Source organism: Anser brachyrhynchus (genome assembly GCF_964034855.1).
Source record: "Anser brachyrhynchus genome assembly, chromosome: 8".
Taxonomy (NCBI): domain Eukaryota; kingdom Metazoa; phylum Chordata; class Aves; order Anseriformes; family Anatidae; genus Anser; species Anser brachyrhynchus.
In genome coordinates this window covers 28,332,338-28,353,624 of record NC_137702.1, presented here as the reverse complement: position 1 = coordinate 28,353,624, position 21,287 = coordinate 28,332,338, and the positions used below count along the sequence as shown (strand labels likewise).

The window sequence follows — 21,287 nt, the reverse complement described above, 5'->3', positions numbered from 1 at the left end:
CATTATCTGCAAACCAGGAAAAATGATGTGCAACTCTTGACAGTTTTACTGTATTAGTACCATTTTTTTTATTTTTATTATTTTTTTCTCCCAGCTGAGCAATGCAGGACTGAGCTATGGATCCGCAGGTCTGAAACCTGCTGCTGATCCAAGGTGGCGCTTGCAGAAAGAGCCACAAACTTACAAAATTGGGTACTCACACTTTAGGAAACACCACACCAATGGCTGACCCTGCAGTCTTCCTTTGTGTCCGATTGCTCACACTTTCCCATCCAGTCTCTAAATTATACAATTCCATACCTTATATTCCACAGACGTGTGTATTTCACACTGTGACTCAGGTCATATCTTACAGCAGGCTAATTTTGTTCTGAAGATATTACAAGCCTCTCTCTATTACAGAATATGGTGAAAGATCAGTTAAAGGTCTGCTACTACAGGTTAAAGGAAAAGCATAAAATCAGTGTCCAAATGACAGTAGGGAGCAATTCCACAGGAGTAAGAAATCTGGAGAACATCAGAGAAGGAGCCAGGAAAACACCCATTGCTCCTCGGAGGTGTCTAAAAATTTTTCTTCCCTACTCCTTAGGTTCCTCCTCAGGAGGATTTTTTCTCAGCTGAGAGAAAAAGATCTCAAATAGGGCCAAGATAAGGTGCAGGTGAAAATGCATTCACATCTTCAAAAATTACACAGAAAATACGAAAGTGAAATTATACTCTCAGGCTTACAGCACCTCAGTAGAGCCCTGGAAAACATAATTACACAATTTTACATAGCAGAGATGATACTTACAACCATTTTCCCTAGCTAATTACTAATTACTGTCTCCTCAATTTCTGGATGCCCAGCAAACGCTACCTGGGCTACATGTGCAGTCATTCTAGATGCAGCACTGAACTTCATAATGTAATTTTTAATTTTTCTGTCAATTGAAGGGCTAGAGGTCTCTTTAGCTGTAATAAAATATTGCTCGTAATCACTTCCTCCTCCTTCCTTATCAACTCCCTGAAAGGAAATTTCTTTGTAAACCTCTTAAATGTTCAGTCATTTGTAATTCTCTCTTTTTGCCTTTAAGAAAGAACTTTGTTTTCTGCTGCTTACAATATTCCCTTAATTTCCTTACAGCCAGGATTGATTAAACACATAATAACTAAACCTTCTCTCAAAAGGCAATTTGCAATGGCTATGCTACCATGCATTTTGGATTATATTTTAAAATAACTGTTTCCTCAAGGGTATTACCTAACCTCTAACACCACTAAACATTTAAAGGTTTGCATTTAAGAATCCAATTTCATATAAAAAATAACTCTGTTTATTACAACCCAGCCTTTAAATTTCAGTCAAAACTGCTGAAACTCTGCCTTTTACATATATTCCTAACTCTCTGATCCTTGATCCTGAAGTTATTTCATCCGTGGCTTTGATAAAACTATCATATTGAATAAGCATGAATCTGACCTCCCAAAGTCTTTTTTTTTTTTTTTTTTTTTTTAAGATTATTCTTAAGCTATTTCAACAGATTTTTTTCAGGCTCTTCACTGACTACAGACGGAATTCTCATTAATGTCAACTATTCACATACTTTCCATAGATATACTCTGTCACTTATTGCACATTACTCTCACTTCCAATGACAGCCTTAGTTTAATTAGTTTTATTTACATTTCACCTGAATGCTTAAACTTATTTTTACATTGAAAAACAGATTTTAAAAGCTGACAAAATAGAAGGAAAATAAATAAATCTCTGTAACCACACAGATGACTAAGTAACTTATGTCAAGATTTTAAAAATACATATTTTTATTATGTGTAATATTGTAACACATTATGAATGTATTATTGAATTGTTTGGCATTTTCACAATTTTTGGTGAATTTTAATTACTAGAGCAATTAAGAAGAACCTAGGAAGTACTTATAATGAGCTGAAGTCATATGCTCCAGTGTCACCCTGGAGTTTTAAGGCACCTGCCATATGTTCTCTTTAATAATTGCTACTTTTGCCTTCTGAATACAGTAAGAGAATTTACAAACTTGAAGAAGCTTCTGAGATATATGCACTTGTGACTGGAAAGGTGGAAAGAATGTCAAAATGTTCTCTCAGTCTTAAGCAGTCTGAGTTAATACCTAAGGACAAGGCCTTAAATTGACACATTTCCATGAAAAAGAAGACACCAGATGAAAAATCATCCCTTTTAAAATGTATATGAAAAATTATGAAAATTACTCTGAGTTTAGCAGTCACTGGGACTGCCAGGTAAAGTCTAAGTTGAACTCCACCTATAATGCATTTCTGCGTATTTTAATTTTCTTTATAACATTAGTTTGTTTATAGCCATTTTCATTATTAACATTTTCCAAGTCCCACAGTATTAATTCATTAAATAGTAGTTTGCTATGCTTGTCAGCTTCATGTCCCTATACATTATATAATATATATGATATATATATGATATTATATATCATATATAGTGCAATACATTATATAGTGAATGAAATTTTTTCCTTTAGTGAGCAGAATCTCTACTAATTTTATATTGATGTTTAAAATCTCAAGCTCTAACAAGTGAATGGAGAAATACAATTTACAAACTAGACCTTTAAAAAAAGAATTACATTTTATATATGTTGAAATGCTTCAATTAAAAAAAAAAAAAGTCAATAAGTTGCAAATAAATGGAAATCTATCATGGTTATTAGGAAAGCAGCTGAAGACTAAAAACTATTCTATGCAAGTCATATCCAGCACATGAAAGAAATATATGGTTTTATTTAATTAAATATGTAATTTATTACATGTGCCGTCATCAAAAACTAAAGTCTTAGAGAAATTAGTTCAAAAGTAATTGCTAATATAGCAATTTATTTTTAATTTGCTTCTCAGTGAATGTGGCAAACAACGTTTTTAATTGATCGTATCTTAATATTTTGGAATTGAAAATAGCATCAATTATTCATTTAGAGCCACAATGAAACATTTCAGCAAAACTACATGCATTTTCTTATGCTCATAGTGGGTGAAATCTAGATTGTACCAAAGTAAATGGAAAGTTTGCTATTCACCTTGGTGTAGCTGCAATCTCATGCTAACAGTTAACAAAAAAAGACATCAGTCATAAGATATTAAAAAATAGAAGTCAAATTCATGACTATTTTTTCTCATCAGAGGCCTCATCACAGATTCCAGTTAAAAAAATAAAATAAAATAAAATAAAATAAAATAAAATAAAATAAAATAAAATAAAATAAAATAGGCCTAAATGATTTTAAATCTTGCTCTTCTTCAGGAGCTTCCCTAACTAAAGAACATTCAGTGTGCATTAGTAGCATTGGAAAAACAGCAGGCTCAGTTGTCCTTTTTAAGTACAAAACAGGGGTTAGCAACAGATCACCCATGGATCTATATACCTAATCTACATTTTTATGTACACCTATTTATCTTTGTGTCTCTCTATGCATACATACATGAAGGCAACAACAAAAGAAAAGTTTTTATTTCTTTGTAGAAAGTTTAAAGCTTTCATCAATTAAAATTGCCTTCTGAAAATATTTGAATATTAAATAGGACATTTCCTGCAAAGCACAGGTGCCTCTATCCCACCCAAGCCAAAACTTCACAGAAACTGCATTTCTAACATCTTCATATTGTGATGTGTTGTAAAATATTCTTTTAGCTTGATGTCATGAAAGACAGTCTAATTCCCAAGGCTTTGACACCTGCACTCTTAGCAAACCTTTGCCCAATGTTTTTATTAACTCAATTTAATGGAACCTTTTTTATGGTGACCTTAAGAATTTAATAACTCCTCAATGCAAGGACAATACCACCTGCAGGCTCCTCTGGGATTAAACTGTGGTAGTTCAATATGTCTGCAGGAACACATAAAAGAAAAGCAGGAAAAAAAATCCAGGAACTACACAAATCAGTCACTCATTGCCGAGGCTGGGTATTATGCCAGGTTATGATGCCTGCTCCAGGACATGTGACATAAAACTCTGCATCTGATATATGCTGCAGCCTACTTATTGCTGCTTAATACCATTAATCGGGCTTTGATCATGTCAGATATGCTAGCAATTTTCAATTCCAGAGTGTCTTCGTTTCTGACAGACACTCTGCATATCTTACAGATACGATCAATACTTTATTAGTCAACAACCTGACAAGAGGCACATAAATTAATCCTTTTCTGTCAACCCAGCAGTTTGTACTCTAGCAAAACCTCACCCTTGCAGTATGCACAAGACTTACCTTAATCCAATTAGGGTAAAAATGAACTTTTTTTTTCCTATGGCACTCTCCATCTATGTTAATTCAAACCTCTGAAGACAGCTGCTCTGCGGAAATAATTTTAAGCTTGACCTTTTATGGGTAAGGTTAAAATCAGTATAGATACAGATATATGCAAGGAAAGTCAATGAGTTCTCTCTCTCACTTCTCCTTTAACCTCCACTAGTACCGGAAAAATAATGCCAAATAGCACAGCTGATTTCAAAGTGACAGGGATACATTTATTATAGCTGCATAAAGGACTCTGTCAGTTTAGCTTTACACTTAGTACAGCATGTACCTTTGTTTTGCTGAGGGGTAAATTAATAATATGGAGTGACAGCCCTGTCTGTAGTATTGTAGAATTTGACAAGCAAAGGACGTTGACAGCCTACAATATGCAAAACAATTCATTTCTATTCTTTGCGATAGTTATCTGATACAACGACAACTGTTAAGGAAACAAGACTTGATTGGTAACATTATTTTTCCAGTAGAAAATGGAGGCCAGAGAAAAGGATTAAAGTGCATTTGAACCTTTTTCTGTGACAACATAGATGGGAGCAGAATCAAAACCCTGTGGTAATTACTCAACGTATGCTGGGGTGCCTTTAAGAAGGTAGTACTTAATGATTTCTTTCTCTTACTTGGAACTTCTCATGAGAGTAAGATTAACCTAACACACATATGGACCACAAATACCTTTCTTTCACCTACACTTACTTCCTCCACATCTCCTCTGTCCATACCTAACTTCCCTGGGCTATTTCCATGTAGCTAAACCCCACTCTATCCTTTGCCTAGACAGCGGAAGGAGGGCACCTAGAAGATGGTGGCACCTAGAGCCTTGCACTCTTGTTGCAGGGATCCTCTGCTGCTCACTCAGCTCCAGCTCTTGACTGAAGCCAGGAACAAGAAGCCAGAAGAATGACTGCCGCAAACCGCAGCAACAGCCTTCTCCAGGGAATGCCTGTGGATATTCGGTTTGGGCCACTTCTCTTTATTGTACCATCGCACAGCTAAATGAAACTGAGAGCCTTGGCTTTGCACAGTTCCAGACCGCTCCCAGCTGTGTGCAGGACTGCTTGTGTAGGTGCTGTGATGAGGAGCAGACATGTAACCAGGCTGCCCTGTACGCTCTGGCCCTGTGCAGATTAGGGGGGGTATTCATACAAAAGGCTAGTGTATGATAATGTTACCTAATAGCTAAGGAAATAAGACCTGAAACTTTTAATATGTGAAGTGCAACCAGTATTAGCTTCTTTTGCAGTCTGGATTGTATACATACATTATCCTAGGAATGGATAGAAGACCCCCATCAAAAAAAAAAAAAAGAAAAAAAGGTCTGAAATCTTTACAAGGCAAAGAAGATGAAGCAAAGATAGTATTTCTACATCTAGGAAGTGGATGACTTTTAACGTCATTTATGAGGCACTGCAATAGATACTGTAATCATCTTTAAATTAGTCCAACAGATTTCTGAACTGCAACTTTTAGCCTTAGTCACATTGAATTTTAGGATCTAAGCCTTATTTAAACCTTCAGCCATTTTATTCAGACTAAAACTTTAATCCTCATGTTTATTCCACTTTGTTTATTTATTTAGTCATTACTATCTGAAACAAGCAGCTACATTAAATCAGGAAATCCTTATTTTCCAGCATAATAAGAAAGGATCTAAGAATTTTCCCAAAGTATCAAAAAGTAAAAATCTCAACTCTGAAAAAGACTGAGGAAATAAGTCAGTAAGCTGAAAGTTTAAACATTTCTGAGGAGTTACGGATGCACAACATATATTACTTATGTGCCATCACAGTATCTTACTAGATGCAGTTCCAAACCCTTAAAACCTGTCATAGCATGCTTGTGCTGTGAGAGGATAAGTATAGGCATTCTGGGTTTGAGCAGAATATTTCTTCAGCTAGTAAGTCTTTAGCCTTTCTTCATTAAAGGTATATCAACAAGCATAACTATGTCAAATGCTGTCTCAAAGCACCTTCTATAAATGAAGGTGTGTCAAATTCAGTTCTCAAAATCTACGTGGAAATGACTAACATCCCGCTGGCACTAAGTGTCACACCATGAAGGACAGGAAGAACAGAAGAGATGAGATGAAAAGACATCGCTTTAAAGAAACATTTCCTAAAGGTAAAATTTTCTCTCTCTTTGTACTGTACTTCTCCCCAGTCCCAATAAACTTTTTGTCAAGTTGCTCTCAAATATATATATATATATAAGAAAAAAGGCAAGTTTATTGTCAAAATATAATTCTAATTATGCTCAGTGCTAAAAAGTTTGGCCATATACAGAAAAGGTATAAGTTATAAGAAGCAAGATTATTGTTTGAGGATGTTGTAGGCTGCTTTAAAGGTGAAAAAAGGCAGCATAACCAAAAGCTTGAATCAGAACTGAACAGAAGAAACGAGTCATTTGACTCCCTGTTTAAATGCCCAAACATTTTTCACAAATACTTTCCAATGAGCACACTATAACCAGCATATAGAAGTTTGTGTTTCATTTCACAAATTCTTTGCACTGTAATAGAAAACTTAATCATACTCTATCCTCCTCCAAACGGGGTGCACATTCAGAGTCAAATTTTTGAATGCAGAGTCAATTTTTTAAATGTGTTGTTTCACATTTATGTGAGACCAGTTTAAATATTCCCCTCTTATATTAAGTATAACCCTTCTGACCTGTCTTGTAGGTGGCTGAGATTCTCCTCCTTCCCAAGACAACTTCCTTCCATTGTCATATGCAAGCTTTGTGAATGGATGGGATGTCTGAGTCAACCTGCCCAGTGATAAATTCTGGAGAAAAAAAAATAAATATATATATAGAATTTTTATTTCTTTGTGGTGCACTCATAGGAAGAAATGGTTAATTTAGAGGCAATGTTTATCCTTTCTGAAAACTGAAGAAGTCCCTGTTGCTTTCCATTCAGCCCAATCACCACATTCATTACCTTTTTTCCTTCTGCTGCAACACACAGCAAAGGAGTAGCACTTTCCTGAGATGAGAGATTGCCATGCAGTGCCCTTAGTACGAGGAGAACTGGAACGTCTTCAGGTAACTGAGGCACCTGAGAGATCCAACAGTGGTTGGGTTTCAACTGGACACTTATGGAGGCTAGATATTGACAACTACATTAAGGTTCCTAATTCATCTGAACTGAACTGCTGTAGCTTCTAAAGAACACACAAACATCAGCACAAGATGCGGAAAGTAAAACAAGCTCCTTCTCCTGAAGCTGCCATATCTGAAGTAAGAGATTCTATTTTTACAACTTTTCAGGGGGTAGACGGTATGAACCCTGAAAGTAGCAGAAGAAAGCACTTAATGAGTGAAACATCGGCATAAGACGACTCTTATTATTGCAGTAGTTTCCTGTTTATTGTATGAAGAAAGGCCTTGACTGTAATTCTTTATTACGTTCATATGACAGAGGAACTTAATTTCTCAGCACCAAAATACTGTGCTGTTTCATAGCAGGAAACTCACTGAAATATTTGTTCCAGTGCCAAAGAAAAGTGGTGGGGTTTTTTGTTTTCTTTTTTTTTTTTTTTCCCTATAAGATACCTTCCTCTTTCTATCATTTAGTGTTCCTCTGTCTAGATTTGAGAGTGTTTTTTAACTGGCATTTGACACTTTGAGAAATACTATCATACACTGAGAATCTCAAGTATTTTAACATCAAGAGAAAGTTTCAATAACATATAAACTAAAATACCCTGCAAATGAATTGTACCAATCATAGGGAATTAAATACATTGGCGGCAAACAGTAGTCATTAAATATATTTCAGATACTGGCTATTTCTGAACTAATAAATGGAATGACAAGGGAGACCTCTTGGTAATACATCACTAAATGTATTGCAGCAAATAGTTTCATAGTTGTATTTTTTAAAACACTATTTACAATGGTAGAATTATTGCATTTCTTAAAGATTTCAGCAGTCTTAGGTGTCACACAAGGGTACTTTTTCTATATTTTATTTGAAAAGCTTAGGCATTCCAAATCTTAGAAAAGGACAGGCCATGGTTACTCTTTTACACTTGAGAGCTACTAAATGCATCTCTTTACAGACGAAAAAGAAGTAAAGCAGAACCATGTCTACATCTCCTTGGAGATAGCCTGGCACAATAGACCAGGTCTCAGAAAGGGCAGCTAACATGTTATTGCAGTCTTCAAAACAAAACAATGATTTATTTGTTTATTTATTTATTTTTAACGTTATAAGCTTTGTCTTAGGTTTTCATCAAGAATAAAAAACAATTAAAAACTTAACCTTTTTTCCCTAATGACATCTTGAACTTTTACTGGAAATTTCTGATTTTGCATTGTGCCCAGTTAAAAAGAGAAACATGCAGAAATATGTTTAACATTTTATTTCATTTCTGTTCGTAGCTTCTATAACAAGGTTACTGGAAGAAGCATTCTAAGCCTATGCCTCTGACATACAATAATGAAGTATTTTGTTTGTATGCCACTTGAACCTGAGAAACTATAGAAGAAAAACCACAGTTCAGACAACTCATCTCTCCTTTCTTATTTGTAGCTTAGTCTGATTAAATGTTCATGAAACTTCTGACTCCTCCAGTAGATAGGCACCAGATAGGTGTCAAGATTAGGTAAATTTTCCTAAGATCAGCATGCTGACTTTTACTGAGACTGATAAACATGTTCAAGAGGGATGACAGTCTTAATTCCTCTTCTCTTTTACCCCATTGCAAAGAAGCACTGTTTGAGCTGTTCTCCTTTATCCTCTTTGCTTCTGTTCTTTAAAAGTAGACTAATAGAAAAAATATATTGAAGAAGAAAGTAAACCAAAAAATTGTAAAGGAGGGGGAGGCATAGGAAAGAAAATTAACAACCACGGGGCCCAATAAAAATGAATTATTTAACGTGGAAAAGCTTAGTTCATTTCTCAACACCTACCTTTAAAAATAAATTGTTATGGCCCATCAGTCTTCTAGCCTACTTCGAAAAGGCTGACTATTGTGAGTAAAACATTCCAAACTTATTTCACCACCAAGTAACTCTATTAATAATCAAAAATACTTGCACCAGTGAACTTATAGTTGCAATAGACTTAGGAGTCTACAAAGTGAAAATATGCAATTTATTGGTTAATAATAAATATATTTTATCAGGCCATTTTTGTTTATACAATTTCAGTTACCCAGGCAAGGGATAAACAAAAACATGCTGGTTTGCAAAGCTCACCAAAGCCCATTCGTCACACTGAAAGCAACACTCAGACACCAGATAAAGTGTGCTCCTTCACATTGTATAAAGAACAAAAAAGCCCCAAACCTGCATGCTGATATCTGTCCCTCTTTTGCAGTTTAACTAAATAAAATATTAAGAAATAAGTAAGTAAAACCTGGTAGCTTTGAAAAAAAAAAAAAAACAATATCAAGTAATTTAGCAACAAGCAATTAAACCACCTTTCAGTCTTATTAAAAACCCTAAAGGTTTTCCCTAACGTACTCAGTAATGGTATTAAAAAATCTTCAGGGAAAGAAAAAAAAAAAAAAAAAGGAGCAAGAACAATCTTTTCCTTTCGGGATTTACAACTGAGAGCATACTCTGTACATTACTTCACAATGCACCTGCCAGGTGTCAGAGCCCTAGAAAGGTGACGGGGTCTTGCCTTTCTCAACTTTGAAGTTTTTCTCTAACAAGTCTCAACAAAGGCTCTGGATGCAGCCATGTCACTGAAGGAGAGCTCCCTCTCTTTCATTCTGTTTTCAAAAACTATTCCCCCTTTAAAATGATAACCTGAAACGTGCTTGGTACATTAGAAATTGCTAGGCTTTGTGCTAGAATATTCTGTAACAAAAAACAGTTTGGTGTTGGTACACTGAGGCAGAGCTTGCAGCACAGGACTATTCACATACAGAGACAAGAAACAGTTCTGTAATGACTCAGGACTCTCATAAATGAATCTGAGCCTGTGAACTGTTGTGGTTCACTTGGGATCTAGTTTTGACCCCAAGCCAAAACTTTAAAATACCTCTTGCTCAGTGTGGGTTCAAGTTTCTGCTTATGAATGAGCACTGTCTTAGTCCCTGCCTGTAAATGGCAGACAAAATTCTGTCCATATTCACCCAGAGTGGGGTAGAAAATAAACACTGAATATTGAGTTGTTATACAGGAGTCTATGAGTGTTGAAAGCCCAAACTGGGTTTGAAGAGTGGAGGGCTCTACCTCACCTAACTTCTGAGAGCTGTGCTGACCATTTACTAACAGTTGACAGGAAAACTATCTACCTCTGTTAGAACTCTAACTCTGAATAACATGAATCATCTGTGGGGGAAAATAAAGCAAAATTTGTTGGGTTGTATGAACCCTACCTTGCTCACCTAAATACAGCTGAGATTTTGGGACCGCAGCACTTAGATACATCAAGACAGTAATGTACGGTTTGAACAGAGGATTCCTCCCACCCCAACCCAGGAATCTGTAACTCTGAATCCCATAGTTATCAGGATTCTTAAAAATGAAAATCAAGTGACAAACTAACAATAAATATTGTAAATTTAAGCCAAAAACAAACAAACAAGCCACTTGGTAGACACTCATTGTAAATAAGTGAAAGAAGATTTAGAATGAGCCAGAATGGGGGACGAAGAAAGAAGCAGCACTGGTCTTCTCAATCTGTACTGAGAGTGTAAGTCCCAAAAGGGCATAAAACTGGCAAGATCGAATCATTTTTCTCTTTCCCTTGCACTCATTCTTTCCTTTCTAGTGCAGAGGTTTATACTTTATCCTCTACTGAGGCTAACAAAATTTCAATTTCTGGGTACTTCTAATGAATTTAACATGACATCATCACACCAGAACTCCAGTATTTTCTGCTGTGGTATGCACTTTTCCCAGGAGGTATTCTCAAGGATAGGTCAAAACCACAAGATTTCATCGTTCTCTCAGCAGAAATGTCAGCATATTATTACTGACCAAGAAAATTTATAGCTAAATAAATATCTCAAGGGTAATTTTTTGTTCTATTAACCAAGAGAATATTATTTCCAACAAGAAGGCTGATATGACAGAATATAGTTACAGAATTACAAAGTGAATGATATGAAGACTGAAAGATGTTCAAAAAAGTGACCCAACTATCAGTATTCTTGACATGCCAGAGAAAACTCCAGAGCTAGCATATGATACATAAACATGTTTAAAAAAAACATATTTCATATGGCTCATATTTTTATGTACAATGGTAAGCCAATTAGCATTGAATAAAATGAGGAATACGTTTATTACTTTCATCTATTCCTTCCTAGGAAGGATATCATATTTTCAATGAAAAAGGAAGAAATCTACCCAGTTTAGAGCATTCTGCAACAAGCTGTGAACAGGAAGACGTCTCTTAGGAAAGAAAAGTAAGAAATATTTTATGATAGAAGTCATATAATATGTAAGCTTATATTGCTTCTTTACACGTGTACAACATGCTAATATACATCTTTCAGAAAAAAAAGTTGAATATTGTTATACTTATATGACAAGCTTATCATAAAGTTTTCCCACACTGTTTTACATACCCCATTGATACACAAGAAAACTAGTATTCCTTTGATCATGTTACTTGTCATCTGTCTCTTTAACTGAGACCTGTGCAATGACAGCTCAAACATGACAACCCAATTTCTCAGATGCTTCTACAAAGACTGCAGCAAAAGAGCAACACAAGAAAAGAGGAATCATTGTGCAAAAATCTGAACCCAGATTTTAGGCTTCAAATGAGCGGAGAAGCTGGAAGGCACATCTGAAGGACTGCTGAAAGTAGCTTCTAAGTGTGATCAGGTTGCTCAAGGCCTTGCCCAGGCAAGTTTTGCAAATCTCCAAGGATGGAGATTCCACATTCTCTCTGGGCAAGCTGTTCCAGTGTGTGAAATAATTGGTTTCTTGTCTCATACTTCAAAGAAGCGTTCTAATTTCCAACTATTTTCCTTTATTTATAATTATGTATTTGATTTTTTTTCCAGCACTAATGAAAAAAGGAAACGAAAGAGATGCTGATAACTGTAATCATGACACTATAGATGTGTAAATCTCTTAAGAATAAAGCAGACATCAGAAAACCTGAGTTTATTAACTTAATTTCAACATCCTGTTACTGCAGTGCCCTATATCATTCTTTACCATGCTATTTACTTGTAGATGTCAGATAATATGCTGAATAGAATACAGTTAATGGTTTGACAGATAGATGCTGGAAAGAAACAGATAGCTGACTGCAAAGATTAAAAACAATAACAACAACAGCAAACTACCATTATCTGAAATTTTATCTGATAAAGAGTTCAGCATCATAATAATTTCTCTGACATTGACCTAATAACATGTACAAGTCTACTAGGAGATACTAATCACAAGAATATGGTCAGCACACAACTTTAAATGTTCCATCTATAATCACATGCCCAGTATGCTGAATCAGTTTCTATTTTATACTTGGGGTTTTCTTAGAACCTACTTTCCCTCAGTGCATTCTTTTTTTCAACTCAGAAAACATAAGGACACTAAAGAAATGGGACAGTGTTTTAAGACCCTAGAAAAGGGGCAGTGCCGAAGGCAGGAGGCTGACAGTGATGCAGTTACTTCGGAAATACAGCAAGTCCCTCATCTCCTGCAGAGCAAAGTATCTTTAAGAGGATGCGGCTATATTTATCTGCTGGTTGCTACAGAGAAGTATAAGAAAATGGCCTTGTCTTATTCCCTTAGGAGACACTTGCATAGGAAAATCAGTAACTCAGTAGCCCTTAAAATTAAAGGAAGACAGCTAAGTATCATCCTTCATTTTCTGAAAGTGAGAAAATATCTAATTTTTTTTCCTGAGTTGTCCAAAACTATTCACCATTTCCTATACTTTCTTTAGGTTTTGCTTCATTTGCTTTTGGTTTCATTTTATTTTTGAAATGGTAGGTTTTTCAATGAATGTGTAGGAGAAGGTAAAATAATGCCAGCCTTGATCAGACTAGCAAAGCATCTATCCTAATATCAAATATTTCAGAATGTATGTTCCGATATACTGCTCCTTTAAGCAATTCCAGATTACATCTTTACGCCATCAGATGCTGCAACGTAACAGCTTCCTGATATCCCCTACATTAGAGATGTTCATCTTTGCTCTTTTCACAGCCATCTCTCATGCTTAGCTGTGTAACTCTCTCTCACCATCATGTCATAGCACTTTTTTTTTTTTTTTACATGTTCACCTTTACTTAGCTTTTAACAGCTTCTGTGTTGAGATTTGTAATGCTATTTGACGGCCAAAAACTGCATAAAGATTCTCAGTATTTTCCCTTGTCTCTTCCTCAACAATTTAATATTTGTACTTTATATATTTGTACTTTAATATTTGTAGTAGGCTTTAGATAATACTTTGACAATAACTCTTTCACATTTGGCCATGGGTCACAAACATTTGCACAGAACTGCTTTTAAACCAGAAAGGGCTTTCCAGAATGGAGGAATGGCTGTAGGGTTGGATTTCCTGGTTTTCTGGAAAAGTTCTATGTTTGGAGTGTTGCAAACCAGTTGTTTCTCCCTCTCCTTGCCCTCCTCCACGCCTAAGATGAAATAAGAGTACACATCTTCATTCTCTAGTGATTGTAGCAGAATTGTTGTTTCCATGTTTGCTAAATGGTTCAGTGCTGTGGCTTTCTTTGGACAGTAAATGAACAATTATACCTTTAAAGCTAGTAGATACATAAAGTGTACCTTGATTTTTCTTACTATAAAACATCAGGTGTAGAATTACCCAAGGGGAGAGTGGCTAAGAAACTGTTGCTTTCTTCCCTTCTCCCTTCTGTGTTAGCTTGCACAGATTAAAAGCCAAGTGACCACACTGTATGTCTGGAAACTGAAATAATGTGCAGGTCTGCTTCTAGCCTCCCCAATTACTGTTGAATTTTCAGTCAAGAACCATGACTGATTTTGTAACTCAAACATCATTTTATTTTCTTTAGTTATTATTAAACTGTGGTTATTTATTTCTATTTTTATTTATTTTTTGCTATTTGCAAGCCATTTTTCAGTAAAATCAAAAGAACAAACTAAATATATTGCAGGTAATCCAGTACAAAAAAGCACAACATCAATTTAATGAGAACTCTGTTATTCATTTGGCAAATGAGACAGTGGAGTGGCACTGACATATGTAGAACAGGGACTAGTTGGAGATTAAAATACATTGATTCATGAGTGGCAAAGAGCAGCTTAATGCAACTCGCTGATAAAACTGTCACTGATCTTGCTCTCTATCTGGGATTCCAAGAGAAAATGATGGGAAAGCCATTCTGTGCCATTAATGACAACTGAGTAAAATGTGCCAATGAGAGCTAATAATACACCTGCATGACACAGACCATTAAGCAGCCAGTTACAACAGTCTCAAATAACACAAACAAATGAAAATGACATTTATGGTCAAACCCTTGTCTTATTAAGCTGTTAAATGCTTTTCAAAATAATTAATACGACCTGGAACTGATCATTCAAAAATTTAAACAACTGCCCTGTCTGCTTTCTCCTAGTTAATAATTATTTCAGCCAGCACTGATAAGATGTGAAACAATGAGAAGCAGAACAGTATGGAAGGAAATGCTTTCTGCAGTAATTCAGAAAATCTGAAAGTCTGCAGAAACAAACAGAAAGGACTTCCACCACCATGAAAAGCTGCTGCCAGAACACTCTTCTAGGTATGTAAATAAAGTATGTTTTGATGTTAAAAGCAAAAATGAATAGCACCAGAAACTATAGGAATGAGAAATATAAGCAGCATCCTATTTATCCTTTCTTTTCCAACTGCACGGGAAAGGTGCAAGAATATTTTCTGATCTCCTGAATGTGATTTTAAAAAAATAATATTGGAAATAACAAATATGTCATAGCTGTTCCTTCTGCATATGAGGAGCTGTTGCGAGACCCAGCTAAAAGGATTTGGATACCACTCCCATGGTACTGGTCATCTTTCCTGTATCTTTACGAGGATCTGCACTGCATTCAGCTTCAGATCACAAGGAAGAAAAAGACAACGCATTCTCGAACAACTCCTTGAAGGCATGTGAAGACTACTTATATATGCAAAACCAAATGAGAGCTGTTTGCACTGAATGTATTATGTCCTCACATATTATGTCTTCTAAAACCTCTCAGACGGAGAGTGTTGACAGGACCACAGATGGACAGCAAACCCTCCTTGAGGTTATGGTCCTCCTTCTGTCTCCTGAAGGCTGCACTGTCAGCATCCTTGGGCCCATGCAAAGGAGGACACTGTTCTCATTCCTCTATGAAGTGAAAGATTATCTGATCCTGCTGCTCTCATTCTAGAGTTGGGAAAATCAGGTTAATTACTCTAGCTAGCTAAATATCAGAATCAAGATGCCTGGAGATCAGCATCCAGAGAAAAGAAGGTAACACACAGCTGACACAACCATGATGTGGATCTAATAATACTTGGACCCAGGGTGGGGGTGAGGGTCTCACAGAGGGTCACAAACAATTATTGAGAACCAAAGCTAATCAATACTTTCAAAAAAGGCAAACCCTTGATCGAAATAAATTATGTTCTCTCGAGCATCTTAAAGATCACTGCAATTACTATGTTTAATCTCTCCCAAAATATGTTTTAGGTTTCTTTTTGCATAACTCTGTTCATACCAATTAATATTCAGAATCTTCTTCCAGCAAACAAGATTTATACATAAATCTTATACATACATAAATATATGGGTAACTAAATGCCCAATTTAAATAGTTCCAACACAGCAATTTAGTACCATAGTTTTTCAAACATTGTGTTAAAAACGTTTCTTAGTCATCTTTGTTGTGAGAAATAATGATAAAACATTTTTATTAGAGAAGCCTAGACTTTATTTCAAGCCAAATCAGTTCAGACACTGTAATGAAATCTTATTCCACTAAGTAAAAGGATAAATTTATGAGCGTTTAAAATGCACTTTACTGGTTACTTTTTCATTAGGAAAAAAAGTGTTAAAGTCATAACTACAGATTTCTGCATTGATTTCCAAATAAGAGTCTTATTTTTCATTGAAACCATCTAGGTTGGTGAATATCTTGATTCTAAGACAGAGTCCAGACGTTTTGGCTATAGTGGTGCAAATAAAGTGTAACTCCACTCATTTGAAAGAAGCTGTACTACAATGAAGCAAGCAAGTAGAGGACAAAGCTTGTGCACACTCCTAAAAACAACGAGATACAATTCAAATCTATTTTACTGTGCAGATTGCTACACAACATAATCTACTATCTTCCCACTTTTCCCATTTACAAGCCTATTAAAGTAAGCTGTTAAGTGAGAGGTGCTTTAATTGACTTTTCTTGTTTTCTTCTATTTCAATGTCATCTACTTGGTTTAGTTCAAGTGCATCTTTATCATTCTACTCAAATTCAGTTGCCTTCCTTTTTTCCCTTGGCTTATATCTTTTTTTTTTTTTTTCCTTTTTTTCTTTTTTAGCCTTTGTCAGTCTGGTTGTAGAGTCTCTTGGGCAAAGACCAGCTGTTAATATGCACAGCATCTCCCTCTCTGTAATCAGTAGTTCTGAAAGGTTGTTACTAATGTTCTCAGAGGACTACTACAAATCATGAATAAGTAGGAAGCCTCCACCATTTCAGGAAAGCTCTGCAGCTTGGATATTAGATCACCTCTTTTTATTTTCTGCTCTTTGCACATCAATTCATACACTAGTGACAAAATTATACCTTGGTCATGTATTTGCCATTTAACCCAAAATGATGATGTTGAACTGTCCTCCCATTTGACTCAAATGGGCCTGCCTTTTTTCTTAATGTTGTGCCCAAATCACTACATTCTGCAACAAAAAGTAAAACCATCTCACTTACCTACTTGTTCCCTTCAGGGACACATCTCATTAAAAACCCTTCTGGTGCAATATACTCTTTCACAATCCCTCCAAGCAGATGTAAAAACAATCTGATACCATAGCTTTTGCACTGTCTCGGAAATCAGTACCAGGATTCCTAATATTATTTAAAGCATATCTTCATGGGAGCAAATCCCTTTAATGTGCCAAGTATTTTATGAATTATTAATTAGCCCATTATGCTTTTGTCTGCAATGGGAACATAAAACAAGAAAAAAGTACAGTGAAATGTAAAACTTCAAGTGGTTCTGCCTGGCAAGCCAAAAGTTAAGAACTGCATTCATTTTTACAATAAAAGCTCTCAATTAACCAACATATTTAGTTATAGTTTTACCTGAATCATTAAAGAGTATATGAGTATACACGTACATACATACATCTATGGGGGTTCAAAAGTTTACGGTACGACAGCAATGTGTAGACCAGAGAGCGGACTCAAATGGGAAGAAAACAAAGATGATAGACACATTTGGATAAAGCAGAACCATAGTGTCTAAAAATCTCTGCACAATGTTATGAATGGCTTACCGCAATGATCTATTAAATCTGTGTTATCTAATGAAATATAGCACTTATCTGAACATTTTATCATAAGCTTGTATTGGTTAAAAGGGTTTGGCTAAATGTCTAATATTGCTGATGGTATTCCCACAACATACTTCACTTTACAGATTTGCAGAGATAATAGCATGGATAAATTTTAGGTATTTCAGACTTTGGAAAGCACACATTGAGAAGGAAAAGACAGATTATTAAACAGAAAAGGCCAGGAGGGTAACTCAGTTTATAATAGAAATAGTGAGAGTAGGAAATAATTGTGCCATAATTAAAGAAAATAAAACATGTCATCATATTTCTAGGTGGAAAGAGCTGGAAACCAATCACATTTGGCATTAATAGTTCCAGTGCTCTTGTGCAGTATAAATCTAACAAACTAGAAATAAAGGCTATACTTTTAGAAGGAAAACATTTAGATGTTCACACTGAGACTTTGCAAGTCTTTACGTCGCTTCAACCTTCTCATCAGTTTTTAAAATTTAAATAGAGTTTTAATACTCATAAAAATGCATTTATAAGCAGTTCAGTGTTCACCGGATTATATTTGTTTATAAGGTCTACCCATTATGTTTCTATACAACTGAGAAAAATCACCATCCCTGTCCTTGGTGGCAATGAATAAAATGTACTGTAAGAACAGAATATATTTTGTACACTTAATAACCTGTCATTATCAGTGAACTGTTCAACCAATTAAAAAGGTCTTTTAAAAACTGTCAGCAACAACAAACACTTGTTCACCCAGCTATATTTTGGTTCCACTGGAATTCTAAACACAGTTTGAATTGCAAATGTATCAAGAAGGCCAAGACCAAAATCACATTTGATTAAATCTAAACACATTGTGAAGCGGATGTTCTTCACGTGACCAGGTTCTTGGCTTATCTGTTCTGCATCTTGAGACTCTTATTCAGGTTTATTTTGGACAAAACTTCAGCTAGCATCAGTGAAATATTAGGAAATGCTAGATTAGCCTAGTATTTAGTCCCTCTCAGAATGCAAAAAAAGTAAGCAATTCAGAAAAAAACATTGAGGACAGCATATTTATCAATGGCAGATTACAATTTTAGAAATGGTATTGTTGTCTAAATGCTACTGAAATGTGTGGTCTTAATGAGTTTATATAAAGATGTTTTTATACTCATATGCACTGCTATTTAAATATTTCTAAAAAACCCAGAGCAGAAAAGTGATTGATAGCAATGTAATCATAGTAAACTATACTTTAGTGTTATTAACTTCCTATACTAATTTACTAGTTACACTAGGACTGATTCAATTTGATTTGAGGCCTAACAATTGAACAGTTAATGAACATTGCCTTATGTCTTTGGCCTAGTGTCAGCTTTGGCATGAAAAAGCACATTAAAATGTGCTTTTCACTTTTTTTTTTTTGTATATAGTAAATATAAATAATTCACTCTCTGTGTCACATAGCTCAGTCTGTATTATATGGATGCCCATAACTGCATAAAAATGAGTTAAGTTACATATTTTTATAAGAACTACCAGAAATTTCGTCTGCTTATATCATGCAGTGTAACAGCCTATTTCAACTTTTCCAACTAATTCCAAACTGAAGAAAAAAAACCCACACATTTAAACTCTGATGTCTCTCACTTTTAGTTACCTATAGAACCACAACTCCATTTTTCTTGTCCGAGCTCACATAGATGCAAAGCTTCTGTAACAGAGTAAGAGGGCACCTTGTGTCTTCAAAAGCAAGGCAGCAAAAAAGGTAAGTACGAATGAAAGATGACCTCATAATTAAAAATTTGGAACAAAAATGGAATCATTCCTCCGTGCTGAGCTTGGCCACAAATCTCCACTATAATTCTAAAACAATCAATTAAGGTCCAAATTTTATCATTGTCCATTAAAACGTTACCTCACCCCTTGTGCAGCAATACTTGAGCCTTAAATAAAAGACTTCTGTAGGTGAAAATGCAAAAGAGTGCAATTTGCTCTCTCTTCAACTCAGATTGGAATAGAATCATTACCTGAATAACAGGCTTGCCTGTCTTGCCCGTTTAGATGATGATAGGATAATCTATTAATATTTGCATGTGTGATACTCACTACAACAAAATTCCAGTCTCTGGTGAAAGAATGCACAGCCTCTTGCAATAGATATCAAAATAATAGTAAGGGTTTGTGGTGAAAAATTTTCAAATACAGAAAATACAACATAAAAACCTACACAAACAATTCCTAGCCATCCTGCCTAAACATAACATTTCCACTTCTAATCAACTCTATTGCCCAGCCCAAGTACAGGATATATAGAGTTTCGAATCAGTGTAAATGAATGATTATATTCAGTAGTTTTCATACAGAAATGTACTTGTTAACAAAGACAATATTATTTGTAAAATATTAGGTTGAACTGATTTTACCAAGACCCCAGTGATCACCGTTTCCTGGACATAGGTGTACAGGGAACATTTAGGATCTTCTTTATTTGCAGCAGGAAATGAGTACTGAAAATCTTTGACTTTCTAGTGCGACTTTTTACTTAAGCAAACCAAGAGAGCCTCTTTCCTAGAAAGGAGAGGTATTTGCTCATATGTACAAATATGTTTACTTCTTTAAAGTACTCCCCAAATATTAAGCATTACTCTTAATTTGCAAAATTAAAAGCTGGGTACATGGCAATATTTCCCAAGCAGATGGTACAGCACTTGGAGATTCATTTCCCCCTATACAGTAAAATGCACGTACCAGTATGATAAGAGTCAATACATCTCAAAAAATAATATGAAGGGTACCATTACCTGAAAATGTCCAATTGTGCCATAACTTGAAGAAGTATTTTGTTACAAATCTCTTCCTGACTCATAAACTCTCATCAAGCTGATCACCTGTTGCATAGGAAACCTCCATGCATTTGAGCTACTGCCTCAAGCTACCCCCTTTCTCATCTCATGACTTTCTGGTTCTCATTTCTCATGACTTTCTGAAAGTGCCTAGAAATTGTCCTACACAGTACTCAGTTACATGAGCTACTTTGGTTCTGTAATTCCAGTTATGCCATAGCCTAGCCTACGCACAGTCCCATGTATGCTGTCCATTTAATCCTCATCTTATCTGCAGGTTTTGGTCTCCAAACTCCTAATTTAAAGCACTCACTAATCAATTGTAGTTTTGCTGCTAACTAAATTTCACAGTAGTTTTTTATTCCTTTAGCATATGAAAGTGATGTGGTCCCAAAGTAATAGGTATCTCTGTATGCTTCTCAAAGCTGGTGAAGCAGTGGTTGTTGTTTTCCAAAAGACAGCATCAGAAGCATGCAAACCTGGCTCAGCAAATTGTTTTTTCATTTGCACATGAAATGTGCTCAGAAATATTCTGTTTTTCTTAGTTCCGCATCAGTAGTTTTCTTTACAGAGCGTGCTTGACAGGAATTTTACTTTGGGAATTCTGGTACTTTTAGTGTCTGCATAATTACTTACAGATAAAATTCAACATTATTATTTTCATGTTAATATTTGTTTTTGATATTCCAACAATAAAGCATGTAGCATTTAA

The 21,287-nt window shown here is 35.4% G+C and overlaps 1 protein-coding gene across 4 annotated transcripts in view; it reads right to left on the bottom strand.

Moving 5' to 3' along the window:
* LOC308199452 (uncharacterized protein) overlaps positions 1-21,287 on the bottom strand; it is a 490,488-nt gene that overhangs the window by 266,856 nt on the left and 202,345 nt on the right. The window contains exon 4 of one of the 4 annotated variants that reach the window (XM_080603633.1): positions 6,972-7,085. The exons of the other annotated variants lie outside the window; for them this stretch is intronic. The gene's annotated coding sequence lies outside the window, so the exon portion shown is untranslated. The remainder of the gene's footprint in view (positions 1-6,971; positions 7,086-21,287) is intronic. 4 annotated transcript variants of the gene reach the window in all.